Source organism: Musca domestica, unplaced genomic scaffold, assembly GCF_030504385.1.
Source record: "Musca domestica strain aabys unplaced genomic scaffold, Musca_domestica.polishedcontigs.V.1.1 38, whole genome shotgun sequence".
NCBI lineage: Eukaryota > Metazoa > Arthropoda > Insecta > Diptera > Muscidae > Musca > Musca domestica.
The window spans coordinates 6,907,664-6,928,531 of NW_026712324.1; the positions used below are offsets into that span (position 1 = coordinate 6,907,664).

The window sequence follows — 20,868 nt, forward strand, 5'->3', positions numbered from 1 at the left end:
CTTTCCAAAATACTCCAGACACAATAATCCAACAGATTGGTATCCGGAGATTTTGGTGGCCATTGTGTGCTGGCAATGAAGCGAGGAACCTCTTTTTGTAACCATTCTTGGGTGCTGAGTCCTGTTGGAATGTCCCTACAGAATATTTTCGCGATAATATTCAGCATTTATTCTGATGCCACGGTTGATTAATGCGGGCGGAGAGCTTCCATTTGTTATGACGGCCCACACCATCACCATGGCGCTTGAGTTCTGGTGGCCAACTGAAGTTGCACATTTTCAGCTGACCTCTTTGACAAGTAAATACGATCATTTTGTTTGTTTAAAAAATGCTGGACAACGAATTTTTTCTCATCCGAGAAAATCAAATTCGGCAGTTCACCACTTTCGACCAAGCCAAGCAATTCTTTAGCTCTTTTGAGTCTTTTTTCTTTCTGTTGCGGTGTAAGTACTTTCAATGGCTTTACCCCGAGCTAATTTTTGAATATTTTCCGAAAGGAATATTGCGATATATTCAGCTCACGAGCCATTTTTCGGCCACTATGACGCGGGTTGCAATCAAGTCGCTTTTTTACTTTTCGAACCATTTCTGCTGATGTTGCTGTTTTCTTCCGTCCACTTCCTTGACGTCGGGATATGCTACCAGTATCACGGTAACGAGCGATGCTACGAGACACAAAAGATTTATTCACATTTAAATGCTGGAGTGCTCTGACGATAGCCAATTGTAGTTTTCCGGGCTAATATAAAGAAATCATACTATCACGCTTGAATTTTAACGAAATCGTTTACCCGAATTGTTCTAAATTTCGTATTCGAAGTTTGTAATGGGTACTACGATCTATGTCTAAAAATTTCGTATGTCAGGCTAAGTCTTCTTATAGCCCCCCCTATAATGGTACCTCCCGATATTCGGTATTTTGATGATTTTAGCGACATTATTCACCGGAATTGTTTCAAATTTCGTATTTGAAGATCTTAATGCGTACTACAACCTATGACAAAAAATTGCTTATGCAAGTCTGCGTCTTCGTATAGCCCCCGTATATAAAGCTCATCATTTAAACGGTATTTTTCAGAATTTGTTGAAGTTGTTCAAGTTACTTCCAAATGGTGGAGGTTATTTATAGTTCGACCCGGCCGAACTTAGCGGCTTTTTTATTTGTTACTTTTGTTTTTGGGTCCGACGAAAGAGGCAATTGGACGCCGCATTAATGAAATACCGCAGCATTTATGCAATTTCATTAAAAGCCGCGCGGCCATCTGCATCTTATCTTGTTCCAGACATAAACTCATTCTGTCTTATTTCAGATTTAATTAAGATTTTTTTTAAATATCTGTGTTTTAGAACAGTGCTGGTTTGTTTGTTTAGGATATCATAGTATTTTGTTGTTGTAAAATAGTTAGGCTTAATCGCATTATTGTTGTTGTTCATAAAAACAACGTTAGTTTATTAGTGGAGAACAATGCTAATGTCTACCAGGGGGTAAGCAGGAAAGACCTAGATTTCGGCAAGAATCACCAATCCAATATTTAAAACTTAAAAATGACTTCTAAGTGGGACGCCTTTTACAGGAGATTTTTTTATGTGACTGTTCCAACATCAAAAGCGATTTCAACCTTTACTTTAATTTTTATTACATTTCGGTAAATAAATCGGAAACAAGTCACCACTAGACCCATAAATTCCTTCATTGGTTTTATTTTATTTGTTATTAAAACTCAGATAATTAATGAGATAATTATATTTATTATAATTTATTAAATCAATTTGGGTTCTATTAAAAAAATAAAAACAAAAACAAACGCAAAAATTCTAACAAATTACCATATTGAGTTTGTATTATCCAAACGTCTGGCTAGAGCCTATAATTACAGCTAATCAAGCAAATGTTGCTTACAATTCAGATCACACCGGCTTTTGTTAAACCAGTGAAAGAAATTAAAAAATACGGACGAGTTTTATAATTAAAAATCAATACGATACGCAAAACAAAAAACCAGTAAAGAAAGTCTTAAAGTCGGGCGGGGCCGACTTTATGATACCATACACCACTTTGCTAATTTAGTAGAGCTGCGCATAATAATTAAAAGTTTTTTTGAGGGAGATTAAATCATACACGCTATGATTATAATTATTATTTAAAGTTCAAAGGACTAAATATGCCGAAGCATTTGTTTATTTTAAATTCGGACTTGTATTGCCCATTTGATGCACAATTAATTTGAAATCGGATAAAAATATATATAGGAGCTATATCCAAACCGAAACCGATCTCGATAAAATTTGGCAAAGATATTTCTGAGCTGTATTTGATATATTTCCCCGAATATCGTTGTTACGGAGTGCATATTACGGCTGTGGGTAACAAATATGACAAATAGGATGAACAGTGTATATGGGAGCTATAGCTATATCTGAACCTATCTTCACCAAATTTGACATACTAGCTTCTAGACTCAATTCGGTCGTAACTGCTAAATTTCATCCAATTTGGGCAAATATTAGACGTTTGGTGCACAATCAAAGGTAAATTGGACGAAGTTAATTTGAAATCGGATAAAAATATATATGGGAGCTATATCCAAATCTGAACCGATTTCGATAAAATTTAGCAAATGTATTTCTGAGCTGTATTTGATATATTTCCCCAAATATTGTTGTTACAGAGTGCATATTACGGCTGCGGAGGACAAAAATAAAAAATCGGATGAACAATATATATAGCTATATCTGAACCTATCTTCACCAAATTTGACATACTAGCTTCTAGACTCAATTCAGTCGTAAGTGCTAAATTTTAGACGTTTGGTGCACAATCAAAGGTAAATCGGACGAAGTTAATTTGAAATCGGATAAAAATGTTTATGGGAGCTATATCCAAATCTGAACCGATCTCGATAAAATTTAGCAAATGTATTTCTGAGCTGTATTTGATACAGAGTGCATATTACGGCTGCGGAGGACAAAAATAACAAATAGGATGAACAATATATATGACAGCTATAGCTATATCTGAAACGATTTCGATCAAATTTGGCATACTTATTTTCAAGTCCAATCTGATCGTATGTGCAAAATTCCATACTTTTCGGACTGATATTACACGTTTGGTGCACAATAAAAGGCAAATCGGACGAAGATATATATGGGAGCTATATCTAAATTTTGACCGATTATCTCCAATTTCAATAGGGTTCGTCCTTGGGCCAAACAAATGATTTGTGCAAAATTTCAGCTGGATATCACAATAAATGCGAACTGTACTTTGTTTACAAAAATACATGGACAGTCGTACGGACGGACATGCATAAATCGACTCAGACTGTAATTCTATGCAGATCATCAAAAGGAACTATGCGTCTATCTCGTTTCCTTTTGCCTGTTACAAACAAATGCACAAAGACATAATACCCTGACCACCTTGTGGTGTAGGGTATAATAAATGTAAAACCCGCCTCAATACCAGTTAAAAAGATTCGAGCTTAAGTGGCGTTTCGACCACATGGTTTTTACATTTGCGATAAAACCAGATGTTTATTGGTAATAAAACAGAGACAGTTTTAAACTTGTTTTTGATTACAGCAACGATGGAAAGTTCTGCGACAGAATTTGTTCGTGAAGAACGTTATTAAAAACAAAAGATAGCAATTTATGTGTTTCCCTCAAAGGAAGTAAAAATAAAACACATAATTTTTATGTCGTCTTGGAATATCCTGGAAATGGTGACACATTTTAAAGATAAAGGAAGGCTGTAAATTCTTGAATGCCTGAAAAAAATTGTATTTTATATATAAAAGTTGGTAAAATTTGGCAATACTATAATACGGGGATTATTTTGTTCAGCAAATTTAAAAACTCCCTTTAAATGGGATCGTAGCAAGTCCAAAAATATTCTAAAAATTTATTTGTCGGAAAATGTCAATATGTTTGCCAGAATACATCAAAAGTCTTAATCTTCTCTAAACGCTAGGATTTTTTATAAAAATGTGGCTAGCATCTAAGCAATATTTATCAATTCAACATATTTATAGTAAAACAAGTAAAAAGACATTAAGTTCGGCCGAGCCGAACTTCCAATACCCTCCAACAATGGGTAAAGAAAACATTTTTATACAAAAGTATCTGGATTCAAATGTGTTCCATTTCAAACAACAAACTCCAGTAAGATCGGTAGGTGAATGCAGTTCGAGTTTTCAAAAAACAATATATTGGTTGGAGCCGCTATTTGGAGGCCGTAAAAAAGGGAGCCTACATAGACAATTTTATACTATTGCGAGTCTTAAGTACTAAATTGGAAATAAGTTCGAGGGGAAATGTGACTAATATCAAAATTCCGAATATCGGTCTATATATCAAACTAGCTGAACCCGGTGCGCTTCGCTACCCCTGTTGATTTTATATGCATTCAAAATTTTATTTACGAACATATGTTGGATAAAGAAAAACAAATTTAAAAATTAAAAAAAATAAATATTGCACTAATTTAATGCGTTAATACATGCATACACGAAGGATTTGTCCTTTGGATTTATTTATTTCATAGCAAATACCAAGCGTGCAGGAAACTGCAATTTTTTTAAGTAGAGTGGCATTTCTATTGCAATTAGTGAATTCGAGATAGCAACATACTTCGCCGTAATAAGCGTATTTCAAATAAATTGTTGTGTTGTTTTTTAGTGTTAGCCTAAGGCGTTGTGGGTCAATGGTTCTTATTAAAATCATATCCCAATCTGATCCGATTTAAATATAATTTTACAAAAATTACTTTTACACCAAACTCCGCCACACCTTTCATATTTCATTGAAATTGGTGCGTCAAATATGTGAAATCGGCCGAGAATATATATATGGGAGCTATATCCAAATCTTCACTAATTTCCAATTAATTTATCACATTTATTATTATAACCAAAGTCCGCCACACATTCTGAATTTCATTGGAATCGGTCATATATATCGTGTTTGGTGCATAATATGTATGAAATCGGCCGAAATATATATGTTAGCTATATCCAAACCTCAACTGATTTCAATATAATTTGGCAATTTTTTCTGGTGCCAGATTTTGTCTCTCTCGCTTTGGGTGCATAAAATATGTGAAATCGGCTGAGTATATAAATGGGAGCTATAATCACATCTGAGCGTATTTGAATATAATTTGTCAAATTTATTTTTGTACCAATTTTAGCCACTCATGCCGAATTTCGTTGGAATCGGAAATACGTATCGTGTTTTGTGCATCAAATATGTGAAATCGGCGGAAAATATATATGGGAGCTATATCCAAATTTGAACCGATTTTAATATAATTTGACTAATTTATTTTCTAATCAAAATCCCGTTACATATTCCAAATTTCTTTGGAATCGAACATACATATCGCATATGGTGCATAAAATACATGAAATCGGTCGAAAATATATATGAGAGCTATATCCAAATCTGAAACGATTTTAATATAATTTGACAAATGTATATTTGTTTTAATTTCCGCTACACATTCCAAATTTCATTGAAATTAGAGATACATAGCGTGTTTGGTGCATCAAATACATGAAATCGGTCGAAAATATATATGGGAGCTATATCTATCCATATCCATATATTTAATTTGAGAAATTCATTTTGGCTCCCAATTCCGTTACTTATTTTAAATTTCATTACAATTGGAAATACATGTCGTGTTTGGTCCACCAAATACATGAAATCGGCCGAAAATGTATATGGGAGCTATATCCAAATCTGAACCGATTTCAATATAATTTGGGAAATCAATTTTTTAGATAAAATCTACCACACGTTTCAGATTTCATTGAAATTGGGGATACATAGCGTGTTTGGTGCATCAAATGCTTAAATCGGCCGAAAATATATATGGGAGCTATATCCAAATCTGAACCGATTTCAATATGATTTGACAAATTTATTTTCGGATTAAATCCCGTCACACATTCCAAATTTCATTGGAATCGAACATTCATATTGTGTTTGAGGCATCAAATGAACGAAATCGGTCGAAAATATATATGGGAGCTATATCTAAATCTGAACCGATTACAATATAATTTAACAAACTTATTTTTGTTCCAAATTCCGTTACGTATTCCAAATTTGGAGACTGTATCTTCAACCAATCAATAGATATGTGCATATAAAATCTAAATTTTTGGGAGGTACCTCCGATTCTGATGCTATATCTCCAGTTCCAAGTGGAAATTCAAAAATGTATATAGCCTATGTTACTTTCAGGCGATGTTGCAGTATATATGGAAATTTTCAGGAAAATCTATTCAGCGGTTTTCGAGTCCATAAATTACAAACAAACAAACAAACAAACAAACAAACATACAAACATTTTCCTCTTTTATAGATATAGAGAAGAAGATGCCGAACCGTTGACGAATTTGGACTGTGTTTTGGCACCGGTTGTAGAACCCATTATGAAGACCAAATACTAAATTTCACACAAATAAATCTATTAGAAAATGTGGCTTAAGTAGACTAAGTGGACTAAGATATTCAATGTTCTGGAGCACAGGAGCTAGATCCCATTACAAACTACAAATACCAATTTTTAGACAAATCCGTGGAAAAATGTGCTTAAAACCGTTAAAATGTCGTATATCGGGAGGAATCGTTAAACGGGGGTTAAACGAGATCATGAACCTTAAATATGAATGTACAATGTCCCCCTAGCGGAGCTAGAAATACCAATTTTTAGACAAATCCGTGGACAAATGTGGTTAAAATCGTCAAAATACAGAATATCGGGTAGAACCGTTATATGGGGGCTACACAAAAACGTGGACCTATATAACGAATATTCTGTCAGCGAAGCTGAAACTCATTATTAACAACAAATACAGTTTTTTTAATAAGCCCGTGGAAAAATGTGGCAAAAATCGTCAAAATACCAAATATGGGAAGGTACCCTTATATGGAGGCTATACGAAAACGTGGACCTATGTATAAAATGTGCCGCCACTGGAGCTAGAACCCATAACGTACCAGAAATACCAATTTTTAGTCAAATTTGTGGAAAAAAGGGGCTACCATTATATGGGGGCTATCCCCAAAACGTGGACAGGTATATCTCATTTTCAATACCAACCATCCTAGACTCAATGCAAACTACTGTGCCAAATTTTAAAGTTCTACGTCCAATGACAGACAGATGGACATCGTTAAATCGACTTAGAATTTTATGCTGATCATGAATATATATACTCTATGGGGTCTATGACGAATATTTAGAGGTATTACAGGATGAGATAACAAAAACTGGAAAAAAGTCAAACGCCATAATTTTTACATTTTTTACATTTAATTGAATAAAAGCAAAAAATGTCGGAAATAGCATCAAATTTTAGAATAAGTTTAGATTTGTTCGAATTGGTCAGCTTTGGCTCGAATTATGGTCTTCAAACGGCCAATAACACCGACACACGCTGCCCGAATGTTGTTCTGCGGTATTTTGGCTCATTCCCGTGAAGCGCTTGCTTCAGGTGATCGACACTTTGGTATTTTTTAGTGCCAACATTGCTTTCCAAAATACTCCAGACACAATAGTCCAACGGATTGGTATCCGGAGATTTTGCTGGCCTTTGTGCGCTGGAAATGAAGCGAGGAACCTCATTTTGTAACCATTCGTGCTGAGTGCAATGGTGCTGAGTCCTGTTGGAATGTCCAAATTCTGCGGCCAAAATGTTTGGCTGTCCAAGGCTTTAATACACACTCGGCATTTATTCTGATGCCACGGTCGATTAATACGAGTGGAGAGCGACCATTAGCTGTTATGGCGGCCCACACCATCACCATGACCCACGCTTGAGTTCTGGTGGCCAACCGAAGGTGTAATTTTCAGTTGACCTCTTTGGCAAGTAAACACGATCATTTTCGACACGATCAAATTCCGCAGTTCACCACTTTCGGCCAAGCGAAACAACTCTTTAGCTCTTTCCATTTTATATTGTACCCACGCTACAGTTCGCAATTATACGATCCGATCCCAACGAAATTTTGCATGGAGGTGGGGTTAAGGTCAGAATATAGGCCTATTGTTGGGTAAGATGTAAGCGAAATATTTAGGGGTGGAAGTGGACCAAAAACCGAAAATTTTCTTGATTTAGTAATTACTCTAAAGGTCACAATTATAGACCAATCGATTCGGAATTTTGTATGGAACTAGAGTTTAGGGCTGGACTGAATACTACCAATTTGTAATATTATTTTCTTTATATACAAGCTTTCCAAGGGTTTTCAATAAAAAAAACTCTCATAAGGGTTTGGAGTGTTGGGAAAACTTCTGGGGCAAGAGTCTTCTGTGGGTAGAAGAATAAACAGAGAATAGACAAAACCTCGCTGAAATCATCAATGAGTAGAAGGTATTATGGTTCTTCATAGAAGAGTCATCTTCCAGAGGATTTGCCTAGTTCTATCTCTGCTTCATACAGCCCTGAAGTTCCTCTATGAATAAGAGAAGTTGTAAGGGCCTTTGTAAATAAAAGTCTTTCTATGGTCCTCTGTTATCCGAAGCGATTCAGAACTTTGTTTTAAATAACCTCTAAAAGGTCTTCTATTTCTGACAATATATTTTTGTGTATTTTAAATTCGCGAAGCTTGCAATCTGTTAAAAAACATACCAATAATTTGTTTAAAACTCAATTGCCATTTACTTTTGTTCACGTACATGCACACATTAAACAAATAATAAAATCGTTAAACTATTGAAAACTCATTATCACCAAACAAAACTCATTTTTTTTTTTTGGATTTTGACCAGCAAGCGTTAAGCAAACAAAAAAACTCGCTTATAAACAAATTAATTATCTTGAACAAAAAGCTGGTGGGCAGTGGCAACAGTACTCTATGCTTTTCCAGTATATCTTTCGCTAGTTCGAATTGTTTACATTGATTGAAGAAAACACCTGACCCAGTCCCTTGCTCTCCTCCCCTCGTATACCACGCAGAATTTGTTAATGATTATTTTTAAGAGGAATAACAATAAAAACTCAATGGACCATTAAGTGTGATGTGTGCGAACAGTTGTGTTTCTTTGCTGTTAGGGCTGAGAGGCCAACTGAGTGGCGTCTGATAAAAATATGCTACTGGTCAGCCTGAGGCATTTATAAAACATACATAGGCCAATAGACAGACAAACAGACGAAGAGAATGAGAGGGATAGGGACATTGACGGACATTTGAGTTTTGTTTTTGCAATTTGACGAACAATAATGTTATGAATTTTGGTAAATTTCTGATTTGTTTTATTTTTTTTATTTTTTTATCCCTAGCATTTTTAAGAATTAGAGAATAACTTTTGTGAAATACATTTTTGGAAGTGTTTTTTGAAATATTACCGATTTTTTTGTTTTTTTTTTTTTTTTTTTTTTTGGTTTTCATCATCATTTTCGCTCTTCACGATGTTGTACCATTCAGTACTTTGTGTACCTTTAAAGTGGGAAATTCGGAAAATCTCGATTTTTCGCCATTTTAACATTCTAGCGTCTATCGATCCCTACAACTACAATGATAAATAAGTTATTGTAACTTTTAGATTATTTCGTGCCCTTTAGATTGAAATCTCGTTTTGGTGGATAGATTACAGATAGTGGAAAGTCAAAAGATATACATGGAAGCTACGAATTAAATAAACAGTCGCGGGCATCCAGCGGGACTAGGTTAGAGCCTCGGCTTAAATACCCGATTGCCAATGAATCTTCGACTCACGAGGCGATGTTTCAGCGCTCTAAAATAGCTAAACCTCTGGCACTCTCCCAACATAAAGACTAATCAGTTTTACAAGTTTGCAGTCAGGGTACCGACTGTATAGTAACCTATATAGGGTACCGACTGTATAGTAAACTGGGCTCCGCTGTATCTAGGGTCGACCTCAGTCCATTCACAAGACAATGACACAGGGAAAACAAACTAGTAAAAAGCAGCTGCATTTGGAAGGAACTTGCACATTAAAAAAAAAAAACAAGTAAAAAAGCTGTAAGTTCGGCCGGGCCGAACTGTTAATACCCTCCACCATTTGGTACAAATTTGGCAATTTCCAAAAAAAAAAAAAAAAATAAATAAAATCCGTTAAAAATTCTGTTAAAATTTTAAAAATACCGAATGCTTATACGACGACGTGGACCTGCATAGGCAACTTTTGTCATAAGTTTTTACAATATTTAAATGCGAAACTTGAAGAAAAATCTGTTTATAATGTAGCTAAAATCATCAAAATTCCGAATATGGGGGGTACCGTTATATGTGGGCTATACGTAGACATGGACCTGCACAGACAATTTTCTGGCACGGGCTGAAGTATCCATTATGAACTTCACATACGAAATTTGAAACAATCCCGGTAAATAGTGTCGCTAAAATCATCAAAATACCGAACATCGGGGGTACATGACCCATTTTCTGTTTTATGCTGCAGTATCTATTACGAACTTCAAATACCAAATTTGGAACAATCCCGCTAAATAATGTCGCTAAAATCATCAAAATACCGAATATAGGGGGGTACCGTTATATGGGGACTATATGAAGACGTGGACCTACATGGCTCATTTTTTGACTTAGGATGTAGTATCCATTACGGACTTCAAATACCAAATTTGAAACGATTCCGGTAAACAATGTCGCTAAAATCATCAAAATACCGAATATCGGGGGGGTACCGTTATATGGGGGCTATATGATAACTTGGACCTACATGGTCCATTTACGAACTTAACCTGTCTACTGGCAAAATATACATGTGTACAAAATTGTAGGCTTCTATCTCAATTTGTTCGAAAGATAGCGTGATTACAACAGACAGACGGGCAGACAGACACACAGACAGACAGACATACACACAGACAGACAGACGGACATGGCTAAATCGTCTTAGAATTTTACGCTGATCAGGAATATATATATTTTGTTGGGTCTGACATGAGTATTTCGAGGAGTTACAAAGGGAATGACAAAATTAATATACCCTCCATAGTATGGTGGAGGGTATAAAAATATATATATATAACAAGATCTTGTGTAAAGATGAAATATATTGGTCCACTCCTTCTGTTATCTCCCCCACAAAGAGTAAAAATTTTGAATATCCATGAAGCTCATGAAATGCGAAATTAACATCCGATTACATTCTGACTTCAAGAAGCGAAATAAGCATCCAAGTCTCTTCAAATTTCACACACACACAAACATTTTTGGTAACACAAGATCTATTGCGAAGGTGATGTATATCTGCGAACCCCTTCTGGTAACTCACCCACGAAGGGTTACAATTTCTAGTTTTTATATCTGTCATAACCTGCGAAACAAGTCAGCGACTCTTTACGACTAAATATTTCTCTCAATCATATATATATATATATATATACTAGCTGAACCCGGTGCGCTTCGCTACCCCTGTTGATTTTATATGCATTCAAAATTTTATTTACGAACATATGTTGGATAAAGAAAAACAAATTTAAAAATTAAAAAAAATAAATATTGCACTAATTTAATGCGTTAATACATGCATACACGAAGGATTTGTCCTTTGGATTTATTTATTTCATAGCAAATACCAAGCGTGCAGGAAACTGCAATTTTTTTAAGTAGAGTGGCATTTCTATTGCAATTAGTGAATTCGAGATAGCAACATACTTCGCCGTAATAAGCGTATTTCAAATAAATTGTTGTGTTGTTTTTTAGTGTTAGCCTAAGGCGTTGTGGGTCAATGGTTCTTATTAAAATCATATCCCAATCTGATCCGATTTAAATATAATTTTACAAAAATTACTTTTACACCAAACTCCGCCACACCTTTCATATTTCATTGAAATTGGTGCGTCAAATATGTGAAATCGGCCGAGAATATATATATGGGAGCTATATCCAAATCTTCACTAATTTCCAATTAATTTATCACATTTATTATTATAACCAAAGTCCGCCACACATTCTGAATTTCATTGGAATCGGTCATATATATCGTGTTTGGTGCATAATATGTATGAAATCGGCCGAAATATATATGTTAGCTATATCCAAACCTCAACTGATTTCAATATAATTTGGCAATTTTTTCTGGTGCCAGATTTTGTCTCTCTCGCTTTGGGTGCATAAAATATGTGAAATCGGCTGAGTATATAAATGGGAGCTATAATCACATCTGAGCGTATTTGAATATAATTTGTCAAATTTATTTTTGTACCAATTTTAGCCACTCATGCCGAATTTCGTTGGAATCGGAAATACGTATCGTGTTTTGTGCATCAAATATGTGAAATCGGCGGAAAATATATATGGGAGCTATATCCAAATTTGAACCGATTTTAATATAATTTGACTAATTTATTTTCTAATCAAAATCCCGTTACATATTCCAAATTTCTTTGGAATCGAACATACATATCGCATATGGTGCATAAAATACATGAAATCGGTCGAAAATATATATGAGAGCTATATCCAAATTTGAACCGATTTTAATATAATTTGACTAATTTATTTTCTAATCAAAATCCCGTTACATATTCCAAATTTCTTTGGAATCGAACATACATATCGCATATGGTGCATAAAATACATGAAATCGGTCGAAAATATATATGAGAGCTATATCCAAATCTGAAACGATTTTAATATAATTTGACAAATGTATATTTGTTTTAATTTCCGCTACACATTCCAAATTTCATTGAAATTAGAGATACATAGCGTGTTTGGTGCATCAAATACATGAAATCGGTCGAAAATATATATGGGAGCTATATCTATCCATATCCATATATTTAATTTGAGAAATTCATTTTGGCTCCCAATTCCGTTACTTATTTTAAATTTCATTACAATTGGAAATACATGTCGTGTTTGGTCCACCAAATACATGAAATCGGCCGAAAATGTATATGGGAGCTATATCCAAATCTGAACCGATTTCAATATAATTTGGGAAATCAATTTTTTAGATAAAATCTACCACACGTTTCAGATTTCATTGAAATTGGGGATACATAGCGTGTTTGGTGCATCAAATGCTTAAATCGGCCGAAAATATATATGGGAGCTATATCCAAATCTGAACCGATTTCAATATAATTTGACAAATTTATTTTCGGATTAAATCCCGTCACACATTCCAAATTTCATTGGAATCGAACATTCATATTGTGTTTGAGGCATCAAATGAACGAAATCGGTCGAAAATATATATGGGAGCTATATCTAAATCTGAACCGATTACAATATAATTTGACAAACTTATTTTTGTTCCAAATTCCGTTACGTATTCCAAATTTGGAGACTGTATCTTCAACCAATCAATAGATATGTGCATATAAAATCTAAATTTTTGGGAGGTACCTCCGATTCTGATGCTATATCTCCAGTTCCAAGTGGAAATTCAAAAATGTATATAGCCTATGTTACTTTCAGGCGATGTTGCAGTATATATGGAAATTTTCAGGAAAATCTATTCAGCGGTTTTCGAGTCCATAAATTACAAACAAACAAACAAACAAACAAACAAACAAACAAACATACAAACATTTTCCTCTTTTATAGATATAGAAGAAGAAGATAGATATATATATATATATATATATATATATATATATATATATATATATATATATATAATATATAAATAATAAATGTAAACTATAAATAAATAAATAATAAATAAATCGTTATAATAAAATTTAAACAATAAAAAAATACCAAATTAATGCCTCCCACCCAGGCACGTATCACTCAACCACATTCCCGCCGGCAATGTCGTCTTGATTCAAAAACTGAATACGAATGCTTTGTATTCGAATACTTATGTGTTGACCTTTGAAATTCTACATTATTTACAGTGTATTGAATGTAAGTGACATATTTACACACAAGTTACACGCAAGTTAAACAGAGTCGAAACGATTTCAACATTTTAAAATGCTTCGCATGTGGCGTTCGTCAAAAAATATGCAAATTGGTGGCGTAAATAATAAAAATTATAATTTAATATAAATTATAACAGCACTACCTGTATTCTTTCTTGACTCATAGATTGTAAGACTCCGAATTTTGTCATTGGTCATTTTTATTGGCTGTGGAAAATCACTGAAATCATTTTTGAATATGTGTGCTACGTGACAATACGGTTGTGCGCTCCCACCGGTGGTATTCGAAACATCAACCGATATAACTTATTGAATCAAATCCAACTCTGCAAACTCACCGCTTATTTCTAGTGTTTGAACTGACACGGCTAACGAGTTGAAAAGTCTCGGTCGGTTTTGCCGACAAATATATACCCTCAGATACTATCCGTTTAATTCAATCTATTGCGACTTGTGTTATGATTATACAACCTGTTGACCCTTTATGGGGGTCAAATCGAAAAATTATTTATATTATTATGAGCTAACAATTGTTAATCAAAATGTTAAACTGTAATGGGGAAGAGAGAGAAGGAGTGGGACGATAAATTCCATATTCACATCAGATCTCTGGCTGAGAGTAATATTCAGATATATCAAGTTTGAAAAGAATCGTTTATTTGTTTCTCAAGTTATAAGAGATATATGTATTGAATATTGTCGCCCCTTTGTGGGGGATACCTGTCATCTTCACACCAGATCTTGCGTTAGTAAAATTATTGGTTAGAATGCACAAACTTTGCACACTTTGAGAGTTATTATTCTTCAAAATCTTGGTCTATTATGAGAGAAGTACCAGAATTATTGGTCCGATATATCCCATCTCCACTTACGATCTTGCGTTGATAGAAATATTAAGATGTGCAGAGTTTAAAATAAATTGGATGCTTATATCGCGTTTTATGAACTTCAATTTTAAAATTTTTATTTTACATTTTATTAGCGTAGAGAGTATTCAAAAAGTTGACCCTTAGTGTGGATGGGTGGAAGGGGGTGTGTAGCAGACAGATTGAGGCGACACATAGCACCTTCACACTAGATCTTAGGTTAGAAAAAATATTCAGATTTGTGAATTCTGAAGGGGATCGGATGGTTATTTCGTGTTCCATAAGATAAATAAGTAATCAAAATCTTGACCCATAATGGGGCAGGTGCCAGAAGGAGTGGTCCGACCTATCCCATCTTCCGAACTTGATCTAAGTTTGACAATAATAGAACGATGTAGCCAGTTTGGATCAAATCGGATACTCTCTACGAGAGTTATCATGCGCTCCAGCCAGCCAGACGGACGGACGGACGGACGGACATCGCTAGATCGAGTCCAAATTTCCTGAAACTGATTTGGGGATAGGGAACGTTTTGGCCGTATCAAATGATATATACCCTCTTTAGACGTATGATTGAGGGTATAATAAAGAAAATATAGCCCACAAGGTCTTTGAAATATGTTAGAGAAATAGGTAACTTCATACAATAAATGCGTTTTGCTTATTCAAAATTTGGACACCTTTGTGGGGGTGGTACCAGAAGGAGTAGACCGATATATTCCATCTTCACACCAGACCTTGGGTTAGTAAAATGATTGTGATTTGTGTAATTTGGAGACAATCGGACTGTTAGATCACATAATACAAGAGTTATAATTATTCAAAATTTTGACCCTTTGGGGGGAGGTACTTGATGAAATGGACCGATATTATCCTATTTTGCACCTGACCCAGCACTGATGAAAATATTAGGATTTGCAAAGTTGGAGAAAAATCGCACCATTCGATCGCTTGCTGTACAGTAAAATATTATTTTTGAGAATTTCGACCTTTTGTGGGGTTAGATATATTCTAGATCGATTTCAAATGCCTTAAAACGAATTTGATTCAACGAGACCTAGGGTCTAAAATTTCGATGAGGCTCTTTTTGGCCGTATCAAATGTTATATGTAGCAATATGTCTGAGGGTCTAAACAGTTCTAAATGTTTGTCATATAGTTCGAGGAGTAATACTTAAATCCGGCTTAGATCACGTGACGCATCCAGAAATACAGCCCAACTAGGAAAAATTTACCAAAAACACAAATTTAACAATTTCGGAGGGGATCTGATCCCCAGGATCCCGACCCCACATTCTTGGCCATTGCATCTCTGACAACCCCACCGTCCAAAGAGGACTAAAAGGGTTGTATTCTAATAACTCTTATCAAATGTAAAATCTGTGTCTGATTTTTTCTCAGATTTCTGGTACCACTCCCATAATAGCCATAACTCTCATAATATGTGAAATAATTCCTCAGTTCTTTACAAACTCGCACCTCTCCAAAATGTTTATACCCTAGTCATATGGTATACCCTTAGCCATATGGCTAGGGTTTAAACATTTTGGAGAGGCCAAAAAAATACATATGGTGGCTTGTGTACTAATTCTTATATTTATATTTTAATATTGCCGAAAACACTTAATATGGTCGGAATCCAAGGAATGCCTCATCGAGATAAGGGTTTTAGACCACAGGACTCTTTGGACCAAATCCGTTTCAGGATATTTGGAGTCGATCTAGTCCGTCTGTCTGTCTGTCTGGCTGGTACGCACGATAATTCTCGAATGGAGTATCCGATATTGTCCAAACTTGATAAAACATAATATTATTATCAAACTAAGATCAAGTTCGGATATTGGCAATATCGGTCCACAACCCCAAAAAAAGGTCGAAAGTTCAAAAAAAAAATATATATATATATATTTATTTTTAATATTTTTTACTCCAACTTTGCAAATCATAAAATTTGCATCACTGCTAGGCCAGGTACGACGGTGTGAAGATGGAATGTATCGGTCCACTCCTTCTGGTTCCTCCCCCACCCGATATTAACATCCAAATCCATTCAGACTTGGCACATCCCAATATTTTTATCAACACAAGATCTGATGGTAGAGATAGGACCATATCATATCTGACACCTCTCCCGCATAGGGTTCAAGAAACAAAGCGCTTAAAGAAAGCGAAATAAGCATCCAACTCTCCTCAAATTTCACACACACACACAAACAAGATTTGTTGTGAAGATCTGCGAACCTTTTCTGGTACCTCACCCACCAAAGGTCACAATTTGCAATACTTTAATGTGTCGTAACTTGCAAAACAGGTCAGTGATACTCTACAACTTGCTATGTTCAAATATTTATACCACCACACCACAAGGTGGTCAGGGTATTATGTCTTTGTGCATTTGTTTGTAACAGGCAGAAGGAAACGAGATAGACCCATAGTTCTGAGTCGATTTATGCATGTCCGTCCGTCCGTCTGTCCATGTATTTTTGTAAACAAAGTACAGGTCGCATTTATTGTCCGATCCAGATGAAATTTTGCACAAAACAGTTGTTTGGCCCAAGGACGAATCCTATTGAAATTGGAGATAATCGGTCAAAATTTAGATATAGCTCCCATATATATCTTTGTCCGATTTGCCTTTTATTGTGCACCAAACGTGTAATATCAGCCCGAATTGTATGGAATTTTGCATATACACCCAAATATGCCAAATTTGATCGAAATCGGTTCAGATATAGCTATAGCACCCATATATATTGTTCATCCGATTTGTTATTTTTGTCCACCGCCGCCGTAATATGCACTCTGCAACAACAATATTTGGGGAAATATATCAAATACAGTTCAGAAATACATTTGCTAAATTTTATCGAGATCGGTTCAGATTTGGATATAGCTCCCATATATAACTTCGTCCGATTTACCTCTTATTGTGCATCAAACGTCTAAAATTGTTCCAAATGGGATGGAATTTTGCACTTACGACCGGATTGAGTCTAGAAGCTAGTATGTCAAATTTGGTAAAGATCGGTTCAGATATAGCTATAGCTTCCATATATATTATTCATTCGATTTGTTATATTTGTTACCCACAACCGTAATATGCACTCCGTAAGAACGATATTCAGGGAAATATATCAAATACAGCTCAGAAATATCTTTGCCAAATTTTATCGAGATCGGTTCAGATTTGGATATAGCTCCCATATATATCTTTATCAGATTTCAAATTAATTGTGCACCAAATGATTGAATTCTCCCATAAAAACTTTTAGTTGTTTATAGGAGCTCTAGCAAAGTGGTGTAGGGTATCATAAAGTTGGCCCCGCCCGACTTTAAGACTTTCTTTACTGGTTCTCTCAACAAGAAACCTGACATGAATATGGAATGTTCAGGAATCTATGATTGCGCAAACAATTTTACATACCAATATTTTTATCTGTATTAGATGAAGTATGAAAGTGGAATACTTCGGTCGAATATATCTGGTACCTCAAAAACATTTCAACATTTTACAAAAAAAAAAAAAAAAATCACATATTTCATATAAAGTGAAGGAAGTAGCCAGTAGTATAGTCCAAACCTGGCACGTCGCATATTAATATCATATTTATTCGGGTCCGATACGAAATGGACAATATTGTCTCATTCGTTCGGAACCTACTCCATAGAGGGTCAACAATTTAAATAATCATAACAGAAGTCAAAATCTATTTAAATAATCGAACTTTGGCTGAGGAGGGTATACATCTTTCGTCAAACCCGACTGATACTTTTTAACTTGTTAGCTCTACTTTCTCGGCTTTTTTATAATTTTGTCCATAATTCGTTTGAACTTTACCACCAATAATAACTTTTACAACTCCCCAATGGACTTTAAAATCCTGGCCTGTATTGTTTTTCGCACCAACTAACCCCCCTCTCTCTCTCTTTCTTTTTTTGGATTGCCGTGTAGTGTTCAAAATAAAGCTAATATCTTTCAATTGGTTTTGATTAACTTTGTTGTATTTTTTTTGTTCTTTGTCGTTCGATCGATTATCATTTCCGTTTAAGTGTTTCAGCTGAAATTTCTTTAAATGTTTTTATTGTATTTCATTTTTAATTTTATTAAATTTCAGTTTACGACTTGACAAACTTAAACGATTGTGGTGAACACACACATAAAGAAGAAGTAAAACGAGACAAAAACGAAACTTTGATACAATTTTGAATGGCAGTGAGTGACCTGCGTTGACAATATTTTGCGATCGGCAACAAAAAAATAAACAAGAACAAGGTAAGTGCTACAACAACAACGAATTGTCACTTTATTTCACACTTTACTTTGTGGTCATTTTGCTTTGATAAAATGTCAAAAGAATAATTCAAGAAATCAGAAACAACCACAGAGCCACAGAACCATAAACCACGAAACGCCATTGACAACCTGACTGGCCCTTGAATTGAAGCAACCAACAAAAGCAGGAACAACAAAAAGTAAACAAACTTTAAACAACAACATTTATTATCATTTTGCAGTGTGAACTTTTCTTGATTATTTGTTTTTGTTCGCCTTTTCATATCTTTGGGAAACCACACACACAACACCTCTTCAGTTGGTGGGTTGGTATTATCTTTGGGGACACTGACTGACGACGGCTATCTTTACTGGAGATATAACTTAAAACAAAAACAAAATATCAAATTCCCAAATAAATAATAAACTTAAAATATTGTTTTTTTTTTTTTTTTTTTTTTTTGCCTCACAACTATGTTTAAGTTTTGTTTGAAAACGTATTACATTATTTATTAATAAATAAATTCAAAATTCGGGTATTACGCACATTTCGAAATTCTTTTCTATTTCTTGTTATGGAATTTACGTTTCACTCGCCTTTTAAATTTCCAATGCTCTTTATTTTTATTGGGTTTTTTTCTTTATTTCTTCTTTCTTTTGTTTATAACCAATCAACACTTTTATTTTTGGCAATTGTTAATTTAATAACAGCAATTTATTTCATTCTCCATTTGCAAATTCTCAAAATTTTTATAAACAAAAATGCTATCATAAAAATACAAAAACAACAGCAGAAACACTATAAGGCACACACCACTCCGAATCGCCTGCCGCAGCAAAACTTCTGCGTTAACCGTCCTCTTTAAAAGTTACGCATCAACTGAAACAAAAGTTGTTTGGCCGGCCAAAACTATCAACAGTTGTTGGTTGTCCACAGCTCCAAGTGCTGCTGCTGCTGTTGCTTTCCAACAACAACGAAGAACAACAGTCGCCGGTGTTGTTCTCGTGTGTTCCTCCACATCGAACAGGTCTTTGCATTGTTGTTAGTTGGGGCTGGTATCCAACCTGTTTTTGGTGTGAAGTGTGTTGAGTTGTTTAGGGATGCCGACTGGGTTGAATTAAACTATTAAAAAAAGAATCAGTCCATTTAGCCGACAGATGTTTACTCCCAGACAATGTTCGTTTATTTAAATATATTTTGACTTTTTGTATGATTAGTCAAATTGTTGACCTGTATGGACTGAGTTCCGAAGGAATGGGCCAATATTGTCCATTTCGTATCGGATCTAAATAAAAATGATATAAATATTGTGAGGTACCAGATTTGGACTGTACAGCGTTAGCTGAAAAAAACTGCAATCAAATTCAGACTGCAGTCGTCCGACAGCTGATAAAATTATTCCAATGATAGCTCGTTATATTTTTTACAAGCGTGCATTTGGTGAGTATTATCCAGAAAATTTTGGTGAGTTTTATTCATTTTGGTGACTATTATCCAGAAAAAAGCTATATGGAATTCAAGCGTGATAGTGTGATTTCTTTATATTTAACTGGAAATACGCAGGTAAGCCACCTGCGTTAGAGCATTCCAGCATTTAAATATGAATAAATCTTTTGTGTTACCGTGATACTGGTAGCGTAGCCCGACGTCAAGGAAGTGGACATCAGCAGAAATGGCTCGAAAAGTAAAGAAGCGACTTGATCGAAGCCCGCGCCGCTGTGGCCGAAAAATGGCTTGTGAGGCAAATATTGAAAAAGTAGATCGGGGTAAAGCCATTGAAATTCGAAAAAAGTGCAAGAATTTACACCGCAACAGAAAGAAAATAGACTCAAAAGAGCTAAAGAG

General features: G+C 34.9%; 2 protein-coding genes across 6 annotated transcripts in view; one reads left to right on the forward strand and one right to left on the reverse strand.

Moving 5' to 3' along the window:
• LOC101897422 (G-protein coupled receptor Mth2) overlaps nt 1-19,991 on the reverse strand; it is an 87,636-nt gene extending 67,645 nt beyond the window's left edge. The window contains exon 1 of one of the 4 annotated variants that reach the window (XR_009342891.1): nt 19,570-19,985. The gene's annotated coding sequence lies outside the window, so the exon portion shown is untranslated. Of the gene's footprint in view, nt 1-19,569 lie in introns of all 4 variants that reach the window. The other 3 variants (XM_059126404.1, XM_059126405.1, XM_059126403.1) reach the window with 3 other exon arrangements.
• The window catches only part of LOC101889113 (G-protein coupled receptor Mth2), a 361,585-nt gene that overhangs the window by 75,620 nt on the left and 265,097 nt on the right, over nt 1-20,868 (forward strand). For both annotated transcript variants that reach the window (XM_059126418.1, XM_059126419.1), the window contains exon 2: nt 18,865-19,022. The gene's annotated coding sequence lies outside the window, so the exon portion shown is untranslated. The remainder of the gene's footprint in view (nt 1-18,864; nt 19,023-20,868) is intronic.